The following is a 16,114-nucleotide window of genomic DNA, read 5'->3' on the forward strand; positions in this document are numbered from 1 at the left end:
TCCTATGCTCCAGTCAGAAGGCATACTTTTTCTGACTGAGCATGGTGCTAATCACGCCAAGTTAGCGGATTTGATCCCAGTATTGGCCACTTTGTCAATTTGGGAAATATTTCTGCAGAAGCATGAGATTGATGCAGAATTCCCACCCACAGCTTTAGATTTACTATGACTAGTTTGCTGTTTTGTTGGAAGCAGCAGTCCATAAATGGTCACAGGTCAGTACTGCTGTGGGAAATGACCAATGAGATGCATTTAACCTTCTTTGTCCCAGTTCTACTTAAATGTGATGCAGGCTACAAGTCAGTTTGAAGATAATTGTCATATTCATGAATTTCCTTCAGATCACATGTAGTTTTTCTTTAGGTTGTTGTGAGGATAAGGGTTTTATGTGTGAATGAGTTAGGCATTTTTTTTCCAAGGGAAAAAGACTCTCAGCTGGCCGGTTAGCTCAGTTGGTTAGAGCGTGGTGCTAATAACGCCAAGGTCACGGGTTCGATCCCCGTATTGGCCACTTTGTCATTTTGGGAAATATTTCTGCAGAAGCATGAGATTGATGCAGAATTGGCACTCACAGCTTTAGAGTTACTAACACAAGATTGCTGTTTTGTTGGTAGCAGCTGTGCATACATGGTCACGGGTCAGTACTGCTGCGGGACATAACCAATGTTGTTGTGAGGATAAGGGTTGTATTTGTGAATGAGTTAGGCATTTTCTTTCAAGGGAAGAAAACTACCCCCTGCAACTGGCCTCCCTCCTATGCTCCAGTCAGAAGGCATACTTTTTCTGACTGAGCATGGTGCTAATCACGCCAAGTTAGCGAATTTGATCCCAGCATTGGCCACTTTGTCAATTTGGGAAATATTTCTGCAGAAGCATGGGATTGATGCAGAATTCCCACCCACAGCTTTAGATTTACTATGACTAGTTTGCTGTTTTGTTGGAAGCAGCAGTCCATAAATGGTCACAGGTCAGTACTGCTGTGGGAAATGACCAATGAGATGCATTTAACCTTCTTTGTCCCAGTTCTACTTAAATGTGATGCAGGCTACAAGTCAGTTTGAAGATAATTGTCATATTCATGAATTTCCTTCAGATCACATGTAGTTGTTCCTTAGGTTGTTGTGAGGATAAGGGTTTTATGTGTGAATGAGTTAGGCATTTTTTTTCCAAGGGAAGAAAAAATCCCCCTGCAACTGGCCTCCCTCTTATGGTCCAGTCAGAAATATGCCTCTCAGCTGGCTGGTTAGCTCAGTTGGTTAGAGCTTGGTGCTAATAACGCCAAGGTCACGGGTTCGATCCCCGTATTGGCCACTTTGTCATTTTTGGAAATATTTCTGCAGAAGGATGAGATTGATGCAGAATTGGCACTCACAGCTTTAGAGTTACTAACACAAGATTGCTGTTTTGTTGGAAGCAGCTGTGCATACATAGTCACGGGTCAGTACTGCTGCGGACATAACCAATGTTGTTGTGAGGATAAGGGTTGTATTTGTGAATGAGTTAGGCATTTTCTTTAAAGGAAAGAAAACTCCCCCCTGCAACTGGCCTCCCTCCTATGCTCCAGTCAGAAGCATACTTTTTCTGACTGAGCATGGTGCTAATCACGCCAAGTTAGCGAATTTGATCCCAGTATTGGCCACTTTGTCAATTTGGGAAAAATGTCTGCAGAAGCATTAGATTGATGCAGAATTCCCACCCACAGCTTTAGATTTACTATGACAAGTTTGCTGTTTTGTTGGAAGCAGCAGTCCATAAATGGTCACAGGTCAGTACTGCTGTGGGAAATGACCAATGAGATGCATTTAACCTTCTTTGTCGCAGTACTACTTAAATGTGATGCAGGCCACAAGTCAGTTTGAAGATAATTGTAATATTCATGAATTTCCTTCAGATCACATGGAGTTTTTCTTTAGGTTGTTGTGAGGATAAGGGTTGTATGTGTGAATGAGTTAGGCATTTTTTTTCCAAGGTTAGAAAAAATCCCCCTGCAACTGGCCTTCCTCCTATGCTCCAGTCAGAAGGCATACTTTTTCTGACTGAGCATGGTGCTAATCACGCCAAGTTAGCGAATTTGATCCCAGTATTGGCCACTTTGTCAATTTGGGAAATATTTCTGCAGAAGCATGAGATTGATGCAGAATTCCCACCCACAGCTTTAGATTTACTATGACTAGTTTGCTGTTTTGTTTCAAGCAGCAGTCCATAAATGGTCACGGGTCAGTACTGCTGCGGGACTTCCAATGATATGCATTTAACCTTCTTTGTCCCAGTTCTACTTAAATGTGATGCAGGCTACAAGTCAGTTTGAAGATAATTGTCATATTCATGAATTTCCTTCAGATCACATGTAGTTTTTCTTTAGGTTGTTGTGAGGATAAGGGTTTTATGTGTGAATGAGTTAGGTATTTTTTTCCAAGGGAAGAAAAAATCCCCCTGCAACTGGCCTCCCTCTTATGCTCCAGTCAGAAACAGGACTCTCAGCTGGCCGGTTAGCTCAGTTGGTTAGAGCGTGGTGCTAATAACGCCAAGGTTACGGGTTTGATCCCCGTATTGGCCACTTTGTCATTTTGGGAAATATTTCTGCAGAAGCATGAGATTGATGCAGAATTGGCACTCACAGCTTTAGAGTTACTAATGACCAATGAGATGCTTTTAACCTTCTTTGTCCCAGTTCTACTTAAATGTGATGCAGGCTACAAGTCAGTTTGAAGATAATTGTCATATTCGTGAATTTCCTTCAGATCACATGTAGTTTTTCTTTAGGTTGTTGTGAGGATAAGGGTTTTATGTGTGAATGAGTTAGGCATTTTTTTTCCAAGGGAAGAAAAAGTCCCCCTGCAACTGGCCTCCCTCTTATGCTCCAGTCAGAAATATGCCTCTCAGCTGGCCGGTTAGCTCAGTTGGTTAGAGCGTGGTGCTAATAACGCCAAGGTCACGGGTTCGATGCCCGTATTGGCCACTTTGTCATTTTGGGAAATATTTCTGCAGAAGGATGAGATTGATGCAGAATTGGCACTCACAGCTTTAGAGTTACTAACACAAGATTGCTGTTTTGTTGGAAGCAGCTGTGCATACATAGTCACGGGTCAGTACTGCTGCGGACATAACTAATGTTGTTGTGAGGATAAGGGTTGTATTTGTGAATGAGTTAGGCATTTTCTTTCAAGGGAAGAAAACTCCCCCCTGCAACTGGCCTCCCTCCTATGCTCCAGTCAGAAGGCATACTTTTTCTGACTGAGCATGGTGCTAATCACGCCAAGTTAGCGAATTTGATCCCAGTATTGGCCACTTTGTCAATTTGGGAAATATTTCTGCAGAAGCATGAGATTGATGCAGAATTCCCACCCACAGCTTTAGATTTACTATGACTAGTTTCCTGTTTTGTTGGAAGCAGCAGTCCATAAATGGTCACAGGTCAGTACTGCTGTGGGAAATGACCAATGAGATGCATTTAACCTTCTTTGTCCCAGTTCTACTTAAATGTGATGCAGGCTACAAGTCAGTTTGAAGATAATTGTCATATTCGTGAATTTCCTTCAGATCACATGTAGTTTTTCTTTAGGTTGTTGTGAGGATAAGGGTTTTATGTGTGAATGAGTTAGGCATTTTTTTTCCAAGGGAAGAAAAAGTCCCCCTGCAACTGGCCTCCCTCTTATGCTCCAGTCAGAAATATGCCTCTCAGCTGGCCGGTTAGCTCAGTTGGTTAGAGCATGGTGCTAATAACGCCAAGGTCACGTGTTTCGATCCCCGTATTGGCCACTTTGTCATTTTGGGAAATATTTCTGCAGAAGGATGAGATTGATGCAGAATTGGCACTCACAGCTTTAGAGTTACTAACACAAGATTGCTGTTTTGTTGGAAGCAGCTGTGCATACATAGTCACGGGTCAGTACTGCTGCGGACATAACCAATGTTGTTGTGAGGATAAGGGTTGTATTTGTGAATGAGTTAGGCATTTTCTTTCAAGGGAAGAAAACTCCCCCCTGCAACTGGCCTCCCTCCTATGCTCCAGTCAGAAGGCTTACTTTTTCTGACTGAGCATGGTGCTAATCACGCCAAGTTAGCGAATTTGATCCCAGTATTGGCCACTTTGTCAATTTGGGAAATATTTCTGCAGAAGGATGAGATTGATGCAGAATTGGCACTCACAGCTTTAGAGTTACTAACACAAGATTGCTGTTTTGTTGGAAGCAGCTGTGCATACATAGTCACGGGTCAGTACTACTGCGGACATAACCAATGTTGTTGTGAGGATAAGGGTTGTATTTGTGAATGAGTTAGGCATTTTCTTTCAAGGGAAGAAAACTCCCCCCTGCAACTGGCCTCCCTCCTATGCTCCAGTCAGAAGGCATACTTTTTCTGACTGAGCATGGTGCTAATCACGCCAAGTCAGCGAATTTGATCCCAGTATTGGCCACTTTGTCAATTTGGGAAATATTTCTGCAGAAGCATGAGATTGATGCAGAATTCCCACCCACAGCTTTAGATTTACTATGACTAGTTTGCTGTTTTGTTGGAAGCAGCAGTCCATAAATGGTCACAGGTCAGTACTGCTGTGGGAAATGACCAATGAGATGCATTTAACCTTCTTTGTCCCAGTTCTACTTAAATGTGATGCAGGCTACAAGTCAGTTTGAAGATAATTGTCATATTCATGAATTTCCTTCAGATCACATGTAGTTTTTCTTTAGGTTGTTGTGAGGATAAGGGTTTTATGTGTGAATGAGTTAGGCATTTTTTTTCCAAGGGAAGAAAAAGTCCCCCTGCAACTGGCCTCCCTCTTATGCTCCAGTCAGAAATATGCCTCTCAGCTGGCCGGTTAGCTCAGTTGGTTAGAGCGTGGTGCTAATAACGCCAAGGTCATGGGTTCGATCCCCGTATTGGCCACTTTGTCATTTTGGGAAATATTTCTGCAGAAGGATGAGATTGATGCAGAATTGGCACTCACAGCTTTAGAGTTACTAACACAAGATTGCTGTTTTGTTGGAAGCAGCTGTGCATACATAGTCACGGGTCAGTACTGCTGCGGACATAACTAATGTTGTTGTGAGGATAAGGGTTGTATTTGTGAATGAGTTAGGCATTTTCCTTCAAGGGAAGAAAACTCCCCCCTGCAACTGGCCTCCCTCCTATGCTCCAGTCAGAAGGCATACTTTTTCTGACTGAGCATGGTGCTAATCACGCCAAGTTAGCGAATTTGATCCCAGTATTGGCCACTTTGTCAATTTGGGAAATATTTCTGCAGAAGCATGAGATTGATGCAGAATTCCCACCCACAGCTTTAGATTTACTATGACTAGTTTCCTGTTTTGTTGGAAGCAGCAGTCCATAAATGGTCACAGGTCAGTACTGCTGTGGGAAATGACCAATGAGATGCATTTAACCTTCTTTGTCCCAGTTCTACTTAAATGTGATGCAGGCTACAAGTCAGTTTGAAGATAATTGTCATATTCGTGAATTTCCTTCAGATCACATGTAGTTTTTCTTTAGGTTGTTGTGAGGATAAGGGTTTTATGTGTGAATGAGTTAGGCATTTTTTTTCCAAGGGAAGAAAAAATCCCCCTGCAACTGGCCTCCCTCTTATGCTCCAGTTAGAAATATGCATCTCAGCTGGCCGGTTAGCTCAGTTGGTTAGAGCGTGGTGCTAATAACGCCAAGGTCACGGGTTCGATCCCCGTATTGGCCACTTTGTCATTTTGGGAAATATTTCTGCAGAAGGATGAGATTGATGCAGAATTGGCACTCACAGCTTTAGAGTTACTAACACAAGATTGCTGTTTTGTTGGAAGCAGCTGTGCATACATAGTCACGGGTCAGTACTGCTGCGGACATAACTAATGTTGTTGTGAGGATAAGGGTTGTATTTGTGAATGAGTTAGGCATTTTCTTTCAAGGGAAGAAAACTCCCCCCTGCAACTGGCCTCCCTCCTATGCTCCAGTCAGAAGGCATACTTTTTCTGACTGAGCATGGTGCTAATCACGCCAAGTTAGCGAATTTGATCCCAGTATTGGCCACTTTGTCAATTTGGGAAATATTTCTGCAGAAGCATGAGATTGATGCAGAATTCCCACCCACAGCTTTAGATTTACTATGACTAGTTTGCTGTTTTGTTTCAAGCAGCAGTCCATAAATGGTCACGGGTCAGTACTGCTGCGGGACTTCCAATGAGATGCATTTAACCTTCTTTGTCCCAGTTCTACTTAAATGTGATGCAGGCTACAAGTCAGTTTGAAGATAATTGTCATATTCATGAATTTCCTTCAGATCACATGTAGTTTTTCTTTAGGTTGTTGTGAGGATAAGGGTTTTATGTGTGAATGAGTTAGGCATTTTTTTCCAAGGGAAGAAATAATCCCCCTGCAACTGGCCTCCCTCTTATGCTCCAGTCAGAAACAGGATTCTCAGTTGGCAGGTTAGCTCGGTTGGTTAGAGCGTGGTGCTAATAACGCCAAGGTTACGGGTTTGATCCCCTTATTGGCCACTTTGTCATTTTGGGAAATATTTCTGCAGAAGCATGAGATTGATGCAGAATTGGCACTCACAGCTTTAGAGTTACTAATGACCAATGAGATGCATTTAACCTTCTTTGTCCCAGTTCTACTTAAATGTGATGCAGGCTACAAGTCAGTTTGAAGATAATTGTCATATTCGTGAATTTCCTTCAGATCACATGTAGTTTTTCTTTAGGTTGTTGTGAGGATAAGGGTTTTATGTGTGAATGAGTTAGGCATTTTTTTTCCAAGGGAAGAAAAAGTCCCCCTGCAACTGGCCTCCCTCTTATGCTCCAGTCAGAAATATGCCTCTCAGCTGGCCGGTTAGCTCAGTTGGTTAGAGCGTGGTGCTAATAACGCCAAGGTCACGGGTTCGATCCCCGTATTGGCCACTTTGTCATTTTGGGAAATATTTCTGCAGAAGCATGAGATTGATGCAGAATTGGCACTCACAGCTTTAGAGTTACTAACACAAGATTGCTGTTTTGTTGGTAGCAGCTGTGCATACATGGTCACGGGTCAGTACTGCTGCGGGACATAACCAATGTTGTTGTGAGGATAAGGGTTGTATTTGTGAATGAGTTAGGCATTTTCTTTCAAGGGAAGAAAACTACCCCCTGCAACTGGCCTCCCTCCTATGCTCCAGTCAGAAGGCATACTTTTTCTGACTGAGCATGGTGCTAATCACGCCAAGTTAGCGAATTTGATCCCAGCATTGGCCACTTTGTCAATTTGGGAAATATTTCTGCAGAAGCATGGGATTGATGCAGAATTCCCACCCACAGCTTTAGATTTACTATGACTAGTTTGCTGTTTTGTTGGAAGCAGCAGTCCATAAATGGTCACAGGTCAGTACTGCTGTGGGAAATGACCAATGAGATGCATTTAACCTTCTTTGTCCCAGTTCTACTTAAATGTGATGCAGGCTACAAGTCAGTTTGAAGATAATTGTCATATTCATGAATTTCCTTCAGATCACATGTAGTTGTTCCTTAGGTTGTTGTGAGGATAAGGGTTTTATGTGTGAATGACTTAGGCATTTTTTTTCCAAGGGAAGAAAAAATCCCCCTGCAACTGGCCTCCCTCTTATGGTCCAGTCAGAAATATGCCTCTCAGCTGGCTGGTTAGCTCAGTTGGTTAGAGCTTGGTGCTAATAACGCCAAGGTCACGGGTTCGATCCCCGTATTGGCCACTTTGTCATTTTTGGAAATATTTCTGCAGAAGGATGAGATTGATGCAGAATTGGCACTCACAGCTTTAGAGTTACTAACACAAGATTGCTGTTTTGTTGGAAGCAGCTGTGCATACATAGTCACGGGTCAGTACTGCTGCGGACATAACCAATGTTGTTGTGAGGATAAGGGTTGTATTTGTGAATGAGTTAGGCATTTTCTTTCAAGGAAAGAAAACTCCCCCCTGCAACTGGCCTCCCTCCTATGCTCCAGTCAGAAGCATACTTTTTCTGACTGAGCATGGTGCTAATCACGCCAAGTTAGCGAATTTGATCCCAGTATTGGCCACTTTGTCAATTTGGGAAAAATGTCTGCAGAAGCATTAGATTGATGCAGAATTCCCACCCACAGCTTTAGATTTACTATGACAAGTTTGCTGTTTTGTTGGAAGCAGCAGTCCATAAATGGTCACAGGTCAGTACTGCTGTGGGAAATGACCAATGAGATGCATTTAACCTTCTTTGTCGCAGTACTACTTAAATGTGATGCAGGCCACAAGTCAGTTTGAAGATAATTGTAATATTCATGAATTTCCTTCAGATCACATGGAGTTTTTCTTTAGGTTGTTGTGAGGATAAGGGTTGTCTGTGTGAATGAGTTAGGCATTTCCAAGGGAAGAAAACATCCCCCTACAACTGGCCTCCTGCTTATGCTTGAGTCAGAAACAAAACGCTCAGCTGGCTGTTCAGCTCATTTGGTTAGAGCGTGCTGCTAATAATGGCAAGGTCACGGGTCCCCGTATTGGCCTCCTTGTCATTTTGGGAAATATTTCTGCAGAAGCATGAGATTGATGCAGAATTGGCACTCACAGCTTTAGAGTTACTAACACAAGATTGCTGTTTTGTTGGAAGCAGCTGTGCATACATGGTCACGGGTCAGTACTGCTGCGGGACATAACCAATGTTGTTGTGAGGATAAGGGTTGTATTTGTGAATGAGTTAGGAATTTTCTTTCAAGGGAAGAAAACTCCCCCCTGCAACTGGCCTCCCTCATATGCTCCAGTCAGAAGGCATACTTTTTCTGACTGAGCATGGTGCTAATCACGCCAAGTTAGCGGATTTGATCCCAGTATTGGCCACTTTGTCAATTTGGGAAATATTTCTGCAGAAGCATGAGACTGATGCAGAATTCCCACCCACAGCTTTAGATTTACTATGACTAGTTTGCTGTTTTGCTGGAAGCAGCAGTCCATAAATGGTCACAGGTCAGTACTGCTGTGGGAAATGACCAATGAGATGCATTTAACCTTCTTTGTCCCAGTTCTACTTAAATGTGATGCAGGCTACAAGTCAGTTTGAAGATAATTGTCATATTCATGAATTTCCTTCAGATCACATGTAGTTTTTCTTTAGGTTGTTGTGAGGATAAGGGTTTTATGTGTGAATGAGTTAGGCATTTTTTTTCCAAGGGAAAAAGACTCTCAGCTGGCCGGTTAGCTCAGTTGGTTAGAGCGTGGTGCTAATAACGCCAAGGTCACGGGTTCGATCCCCGTATTGGCCACTTTGTCATTTTGGGAAATATTTCTGCAGAAGCATGAGATTGATGCAGAATTGGCACTCACAGCTTGAGAGTTACTAACACAAGATTGCTGTTTTGTTGGTAGCAGCTGTGCATACATGGTCACGGGTCAGTACTGCTGCGGGACATAACCAATGTTGTTGTGAGGATAAGGGTTGTATTTGTGAATGAGTTAGGCATTTTCTTTCAAGGGAAGAAAACTACCCCCTGCAACTGGCCTCCCTCCTATGCTCCAGTCAGAAGGCATACTTTTTCTGACTGAGCATGGTGCTAATCACGCCAAGTTAGCGAATTTGATCCCAGCATTGGCCACTTTGTCAATTTGGGAAATATTTCTGCAGAAGCATGAGATTGATGCAGAATTCCCACCCACAGCTTTAGATTTACTATGACTAGTTTGCTGTTTTGTTTCAAGCAGCAGTCCATAAATGGTCACGGGTCAGTACTGCTGCGGCACTTCCAATGAGATGCATTTAACCTTCTTTGTCCCAGTTCTACTTAAATGTGATGCAGGCCACAAGTCAGTTTGAAGATAATTGTAATATTCATGAATTTCCTTCAGATCACATGTAGTTTTTCTTTAGGTTGTTGTGAGGATAAGGGTTGTATGTGTGAATGAGTTAGGCATTTTTTTTCCAAGGTTAGAAAAAATCCCCCTGCAACTGGCCTTCCTCCTATGCTCCAGTCAGAAGGCATACTTTTTCTGACTGAGCATGGTGCTAATCACGCCAAGTTAGCGAATTTGATCCCAGTATTGGCCACTTTGTCAATTTGGGAAATATTTCTGCAGAAGCATGAGATTGATGCAGAATTCCCACCCACAGCTTTAGATTTACTATGACTAGTTTGCTGTTTTGTTTCAAGCAGCAGTCCATAAATGGTCACGGGTCAGTACTGCTGCGGGACTTCCAATGATATGCATTTAACCTTCTTTGTCCCAGTTCTACTTAAATGTGATGCAGGCTACAAGTCAGTTTGAAGATAATTGTCATATTCATGAATTTCCTTCAGATCACATGTAGTTTTTCTTTAGGTTGTTGTGAGGATAAGGGTTTTATGTGTGAATGAGTTAGGCATTTTTTTCCAAGGGAAGAAAAAATCCCCCTGCAACTGGCCTCCCTCTTATGCTCCAGTCAGAAACAGGACTCTCAGCTGGCCGGTTAGCTCAGTTGGTTAGAGCGTGGTGCTAATAACGCCAAGGTTACGGGTTTGATCCCCGTATTGGCCACTTTGTCATTTTGGGAAATATTTCTGCAGAAGCATGAGATTGATGCAGAATTGGCACTCACAGCTTTAGAGTTACTAATGACCAATGAGATGCTTTTAACCTTCTTTGTCCCAGTTCTACTTAAATGTGATGCAGGCTACAAGTCAGTTTGAAGATAATTGTCATATTCGTGAATTTCCTTCAGATCACATGTAGTTTTTCTTTAGGTTGTTGTGAGGATAAGGGTTTTATGTGTGAATGAGTTAGGCATTTTTTTTCCAAGGGAAGAAAAAGTCCCCCTGCAACTGGCCTCCCTCTTATGCTCCAGTCAGAAATATGCCTCTCAGCTGGCCGGTTAGCTCAGTTGGTTAGAGCGTGGTGCTAATAACGCCAAGGTCACGGGTTCGATCCCCGTATTGGCCACTTTGTCATTTTGGGAAATATTTCTGCAGAAGGATGAGATTGATGCAGAATTGGCACTCACAGCTTTAGAGTTACTAACACAAGATTGCTGTTTTGTTGGAAGCAGCTGTGCATACATAGTCACGGGTCAGTACTGCTGCGGACATAACTAATGTTGTTGTGAGGATAAGGGTTGTATTTGTGAATGAGTTAGGCATTTTCTTTCAAGGGAAGAAAACTCCCCCCTGCAACTGGCCTCCCTCCTATGCTCCAGTCAGAAGGCATACTTTTTCTGACTGAGCATGGTGCTAATCACGCCAAGTTAGCGAATTTGATCCCAGTATTGGCCACTTTGTCAATTTGGGAAATATTTTTGCAGAAGCATGAGGTTGATGCAGAATTCCCACCCACAGCTTTAGATTTACTATGACTAGTTTCCTGTTTTGTTGGAAGCAGCAGTCCATAAATGGTCACAGGTCAGTACTGCTGTGGGAAATGACCAATGAGATGCATTTAACCTTCTTTGTCCCAGTTCTACTTAAATGTGATGCAGGCTACAAGTCAGTTTGAAGATAATTGTCATATTCGTGAATTTCCTTCAGATCACATGTAGTTTTTCTTTAGGTTGTTGTGAGGATAAGGGTTTTATGTGTGAATGAGTTAGGCATTTTTTTTCCAAGGGAAGAAAAAGTCCCCCTGCAACTGGCCTCCCTCTTATGCTCCAGTCAGAAATATGCCTCTCAGCTGGCCGGTTAGCTCAGTTGGTTAGAGCATGGTGCTAATAACGCCAAGGTCACGTGTTTCGATCCCCGTATTGGCCACTTTGTCATTTTGGGAAATATTTCTGCAGAAGGATGAGATTGATGCAGAATTGGCACTCACAGCTTTAGAGTTACTAACACAAGATTGCTGTTTTGTTGGAAGCAGCTGTGCATACATAGTCACGGGTCAGTACTGCTGCGGACATAACCAATGTTGTTGTGAGGATAAGGGTTGTATTTGTGAATGAGTTAGGCATTTTCTTTCAAGGGAAGAAAACTCCCCCCTGCAACTGGCCTCCCTCCTATGCTCCAGTCAGAAGGCTTACTTTTTCTGACTGAGCATGGTGCTAATCACGCCAAGTTAGCGAATTTGATCCCAGTATTGGCCACTTTGTCAATTTGGGAAATATTTCTGCAGAAGGATGAGAATGATGCAGAATTGGCACTCACAGCTTTAGAGTTACTAACACAAGATTGCTGTTTTGTTGGAAGCAGCTGTGCATACATAGTCACGGGTCAGTACTACTGCGGACATAACCAATGTTGTTGTGAGGATAAGGGTTGTATTTGTGAATGAGTTAGGCATTTTCTTTCAAGGGAAGAAAACTCCCCCCTGCAACTGGCCTCCCTCCTATGCTCCAGTCAGAAGGCATACTTTTTCTGACTGAGCATGGTGCTAATCACGCCAAGTCAGCGAATTTGATCCCAGTATTGGCCACTTTGTCAATTTGGGAAATATTTCTGCAGAAGCATGAGATTGATGCAGAATTCCCACCCACAGCTTTAGATTTACTATGACTAGTTTGCTGTTTTGTTGGAAGCAGCAGTCCATAAATGGTCACAGGTCAGTACTGCTGTGGGAAATGACCAATGAGATGCATTTAACCTTCTTTGTCCCAGTTCTACTTAAATGTGATGCAGGCTACAAGTCAGTTTGAAGATAATTGTCATATTCATGAATTTCCTTCAGATCACATGTAGTTTTTCTTTAGGTTGTTGTGAGGATAAGGGTTTTATGTGTGAATGAGTTAGGCATTTTTTTTCCAAGGGAAGAAAAAGTCCCCCTGCAACTGGCCTCCCTCTTATGCTCCAGTCAGAAATATGCCTCTCAGCTGGCTGGTTAGCTCAGTTGGTTAGAGTGTGGTGCTAATAACGCCAAGGTCATGGGTTCGATCCCCGTATTGGCCACTTTGTCATTTTGGGAAATATTTCTGCAGAAGGATGAGATTGATGCAGAATTGGCACTCACAGCTTTAGAGTTACTAACACAAGATTGCTGTTTTGTTGGAAGCAGCTGTGCATACATAGTCACGGGTCAGTACTGCTGCGGACATAACTAATGTTGTTGTGAGGATAAGGGTTGTATTTGTGAATGAGTTAGGCATTTTCCTTCAAGGGAAGAAAACTCCCCCCTGCAACTGGCCTCCCTCCTATGCTCCAGTCAGAAGGCATACTTTTTCTGACTGAGCATGGTGCTAATCACGCCAAGTTAGCGAATTTGATCCCAGTATTGGCCACTTTGTCAATTTGGGAAATATTTCTGCAGAAGCATGAGATTGATGCAGAATTCCCACCCACAGCTTTAGATTTACTATGACTAGTTTCCTGTTTTGTTGGAAGCAGCAGTCCATAAATGGTCACAGGTCAGTACTGCTGTGGGAAATGACCAATGAGATGCATTTAACCTTCTTTGTCCCAGTTCTACTTAAATGTGATGCAGGCTACAAGTCAGTTTGAAGATAATTGTCATATTCGTGAATTTCCTTCAGATCACATGTAGTTTTTCTTTAGGTTGTTGTGAGGATAAGGGTTTTATGTGTGAATGAGTTAGGCATTTTTTTTCCAAGGGAAGAAAAAATCCCCCTGCAACTGGCCTCCCTCTTATGCTCCAGTTAGAAATATGCCTCTCAGCTGGCCGGTTAGCTCAGTTGGTTAGAGCGTGGTGCTAATAACGCCAAGGTCACGGGTTCGATCCCCGTATTGGCCACTTTGTCATTTTGGGAAATATTTCTGCAGAAGGATGAGATTGATGCAGAATTGGCACTCACAGCTTTAGAGTTACTAACACAAGATTGCTGTTTTGTTGGAAGCAGCTGTGCATACATAGTCACGGGTCAGTACTGCTGCGGACATAACTAATGTTGTTGTGAGGATAAGGGTTGTATTTGTGAATGAGTTAGGCATTTTCTTTCAAGGGAAGAAAACTCCCCCCTGCAACTGGCCTCCCTCCTATGCTCCAGTCAGAAGGCATACTTTTTCTGACTGAGCATGGTGCTAATCACGCCAAGTTAGCGAATTTGATCCCAGTATTGGCCACTTTGTCAATTTGGGAAATATTTCTGCAGAAGCATGAGATTGATGCAGAATTCCCACCCACAGCTTTAGATTTACTATGACTAGTTTCCTGTTTTGTTGGAAGCAGCAGTCCATAAATGGTCACAGGTCAGTACTGCTGTGGGAAATGACCAATGAGATGCATTTAACCTTCTTTGTCCCAGTTCTACTTAAATGTGATGCAGGCTACAAGTCAGTTTGAAGATAATTGTCATATTCGTGAATTTCCTTCAGATCACATGTAGTTTTTCTTTAGGTTGTTGTGAGGATAAGGGTTTTATGTGTGAATGAGTTAGGCATTTTTTTTCCAAGGGAAGAAAAAATCCCCCTGCAACTGGCCTCCCTCTTATGCTCCAGTTAGAAATATGCCTCTCAGCTGGCCGGTTAGCTCAGTTGTTTAGAGCGTGGTGCTAATAACGCCAAGGTCACGAGTTCGATCCCCGTATTGTCCACTTTGTCATTTTGGGAAATATTTCTGCAGAAGGATGAGATTGATGCAGAATTGGCACTCACAGCTTTAGAGTTACTAACACAAGATTGCTGTTTTGTTGGAAGCAGCTGTGCATACATAGTCACGGGTCAGTACTGCTGCGGACATAACCAATGTTGTTGTGAGGATAAGGGTTGTATTTGTGAATGAGTTAGGCATTTTCTTTCAAGGGAAGAAAACTCCCCCCTGCAACTGGCCTCCCTCCTATGCTCCAGTCAGAAGGCTTACTTTTTCTGACTGAGCATGTTGCTAATAACGCCAAGTTAGCGAATTTGATCCCAGTATTGGCCACTTTGTCAATTTGGGAAATATTTCTGCAGAAGGATGAGATTGATGCAGAATTGGCACTCACAGCTTTAGAGTTACTAACACAAGATTGCTGTTTTGTTGGAAGCAGCTGTGCATACATAGTCACGGGTCAGTACTACTGCGGACATAACCAATGTTGTTGTGAGGATAAGGGTTGTATTTGTGAATGAGTTAGGCATTTTCTTTCAAGGGAAGAAAACTCCCCCCTGCAACTGGTCTCCCTCCTATGCTCCAGTCAGAAGGCATACTTTCTCTGACTGAGCATTGTGCTAATCACGCCAAGTTAGCGAATTTGATCCCAGTACTGGCCACTTTGTCAATTTGGGAAATATTTCTGCAGAAGCATGAGATTGATGCAGAATTCCCACCCACAGCTTTAGATTTACTATGACTAGTTTCCTGTTTTGTTGGAAGCAGCAGTCCATAAATGGTCACAGGTCAGTACTGCTGTGGGAAATGACCAATGAGATGCATTTAACCTTCTTTGTCCCAGTTCTACTTAAATGTGATGCAGGCTACAAGTCAGTTTGAAGATAATTGTCATATTCGTGAATTTCCTTCAGATCACATGTAGTTTTTCTTTAGGTTGTTGTGAGGATAAGGGTTTTTTTTTTTTTTAACTTTGGTTTTATTAGTAGTTTTTAGAAGGAAGAAACAAACGGCAACGCTGGGAGCGTTGTTATCATCATTTTTAACATTGACATAAAACCCCCAGGTTCCCTCCTCCCCTCCCCCCAGATCAGAGTCACTTCGAAAGTCGGACAGCTGGGGTTGCCATCGTAGTTCATTGTACGTTGCCACAGAGGTATGCTATGCTCTCACGTCCAAATTGGCTGGATGAGATCCGCTGTCTCCCGGGTCCTGGGCTACTCCTACATCCTTGGTTGAAGCATTCCAAACCTACCCCCCGCCAACTCGCCAGAGTGTTCTCATGTTGTCAGTGGGGGTCCCAACCCCATGCCCCGTAGACCCCATACCAGTTAACCTCAAAGGAGCCCAGTTCGTTATTTACCATGGCCGTCAGTTTATCCATTAAGAACATGTTTTTGAGTTTCTTAAGCCAGTCCTCTTTGGATGGGGTCTCTGGGCTCTTCCACCTTTGTGCAAGGGCCACTCTACCCGCCCGTAACATCGTCTCCCACATTCTTGGGTACCTATACAGTTCAGTGTCCTCCGGGGGGAGGCCCAGCAACATCGTTAGGGGGTTGAGTGGGATTAGTTCCTCGGTGACCTCGGCCATCCACCCCCGTACTTTCTCCCAGAACTCCTGCGCCTTGGGGCAGGACCACCACATATGCCCCCTCGACCCCACTTGGCCACAGCCCCTTGGACACCTGGGGGACACTCCCGAAAACATCCTGGACAGTTT

The 16,114-nt window shown here is 43.2% G+C and overlaps 13 non-coding genes across 13 annotated transcripts; all 13 read left to right on the top strand.

Annotated features, from left to right (window-relative positions):
* Positions 1 to 437: 437 nt before the first annotated feature.
* On the top strand, positions 438 to 511 carry TRNAI-AAU (transfer RNA isoleucine (anticodon AAU)). The gene has a single exon. It is a non-coding gene; the product is annotated as a tRNA-Ile (tRNA).
* A 726-nt stretch (positions 512 to 1,237) lies between these two features.
* Positions 1,238 to 1,311, top strand: TRNAI-AAU (transfer RNA isoleucine (anticodon AAU)). The gene has a single exon. It is a non-coding gene; the product is annotated as a tRNA-Ile (tRNA).
* A 1,172-nt stretch (positions 1,312 to 2,483) lies between these two features.
* On the top strand, positions 2,484 to 2,557 carry TRNAI-AAU (transfer RNA isoleucine (anticodon AAU)). The gene has a single exon. It is a non-coding gene; the product is annotated as a tRNA-Ile (tRNA).
* Positions 2,558 to 2,885: 328 nt separating this feature from the next.
* On the top strand, positions 2,886 to 2,959 carry TRNAI-AAU (transfer RNA isoleucine (anticodon AAU)). Its single transcript has one exon. It is a non-coding gene; the product is annotated as a tRNA-Ile (tRNA).
* Positions 2,960 to 4,813: 1,854 nt separating this feature from the next.
* TRNAI-AAU (transfer RNA isoleucine (anticodon AAU)) lies at positions 4,814 to 4,887 on the top strand. Its single transcript has one exon. It is a non-coding gene; the product is annotated as a tRNA-Ile (tRNA).
* Positions 4,888 to 5,612: 725 nt separating this feature from the next.
* On the top strand, positions 5,613 to 5,686 carry TRNAI-AAU (transfer RNA isoleucine (anticodon AAU)). Its single transcript has one exon. It is a non-coding gene; the product is annotated as a tRNA-Ile (tRNA).
* Positions 5,687 to 6,810: 1,124 nt separating this feature from the next.
* TRNAI-AAU (transfer RNA isoleucine (anticodon AAU)) lies at positions 6,811 to 6,884 on the top strand. Its single transcript has one exon. It is a non-coding gene; the product is annotated as a tRNA-Ile (tRNA).
* Positions 6,885 to 7,610: 726 nt separating this feature from the next.
* Positions 7,611 to 7,684, top strand: TRNAI-AAU (transfer RNA isoleucine (anticodon AAU)). The gene has a single exon. It is a non-coding gene; the product is annotated as a tRNA-Ile (tRNA).
* Positions 7,685 to 9,150: 1,466 nt separating this feature from the next.
* TRNAI-AAU (transfer RNA isoleucine (anticodon AAU)) lies at positions 9,151 to 9,224 on the top strand. Its single transcript has one exon. It is a non-coding gene; the product is annotated as a tRNA-Ile (tRNA).
* Positions 9,225 to 10,396: 1,172 nt separating this feature from the next.
* TRNAI-AAU (transfer RNA isoleucine (anticodon AAU)) lies at positions 10,397 to 10,470 on the top strand. Its single transcript has one exon. It is a non-coding gene; the product is annotated as a tRNA-Ile (tRNA).
* Positions 10,471 to 10,798: 328 nt separating this feature from the next.
* On the top strand, positions 10,799 to 10,872 carry TRNAI-AAU (transfer RNA isoleucine (anticodon AAU)). Its single transcript has one exon. It is a non-coding gene; the product is annotated as a tRNA-Ile (tRNA).
* A 1,854-nt stretch (positions 10,873 to 12,726) lies between these two features.
* Positions 12,727 to 12,800, top strand: TRNAI-AAU (transfer RNA isoleucine (anticodon AAU)). The gene has a single exon. It is a non-coding gene; the product is annotated as a tRNA-Ile (tRNA).
* Positions 12,801 to 13,525: 725 nt separating this feature from the next.
* Positions 13,526 to 13,599, top strand: TRNAI-AAU (transfer RNA isoleucine (anticodon AAU)). Its single transcript has one exon. It is a non-coding gene; the product is annotated as a tRNA-Ile (tRNA).
* Positions 13,600 to 16,114: the final 2,515 nt, after the last annotated feature.

The sequence above is a fragment of the Ambystoma mexicanum genome, chromosome 1p, assembly GCF_040938575.1.
Source record: "Ambystoma mexicanum isolate Mex_15411 chromosome 1p, UKY_AmexF1_1, whole genome shotgun sequence".
NCBI classification, from domain to species: Eukaryota; Metazoa; Chordata; class Amphibia; order Caudata; family Ambystomatidae; genus Ambystoma; species Ambystoma mexicanum.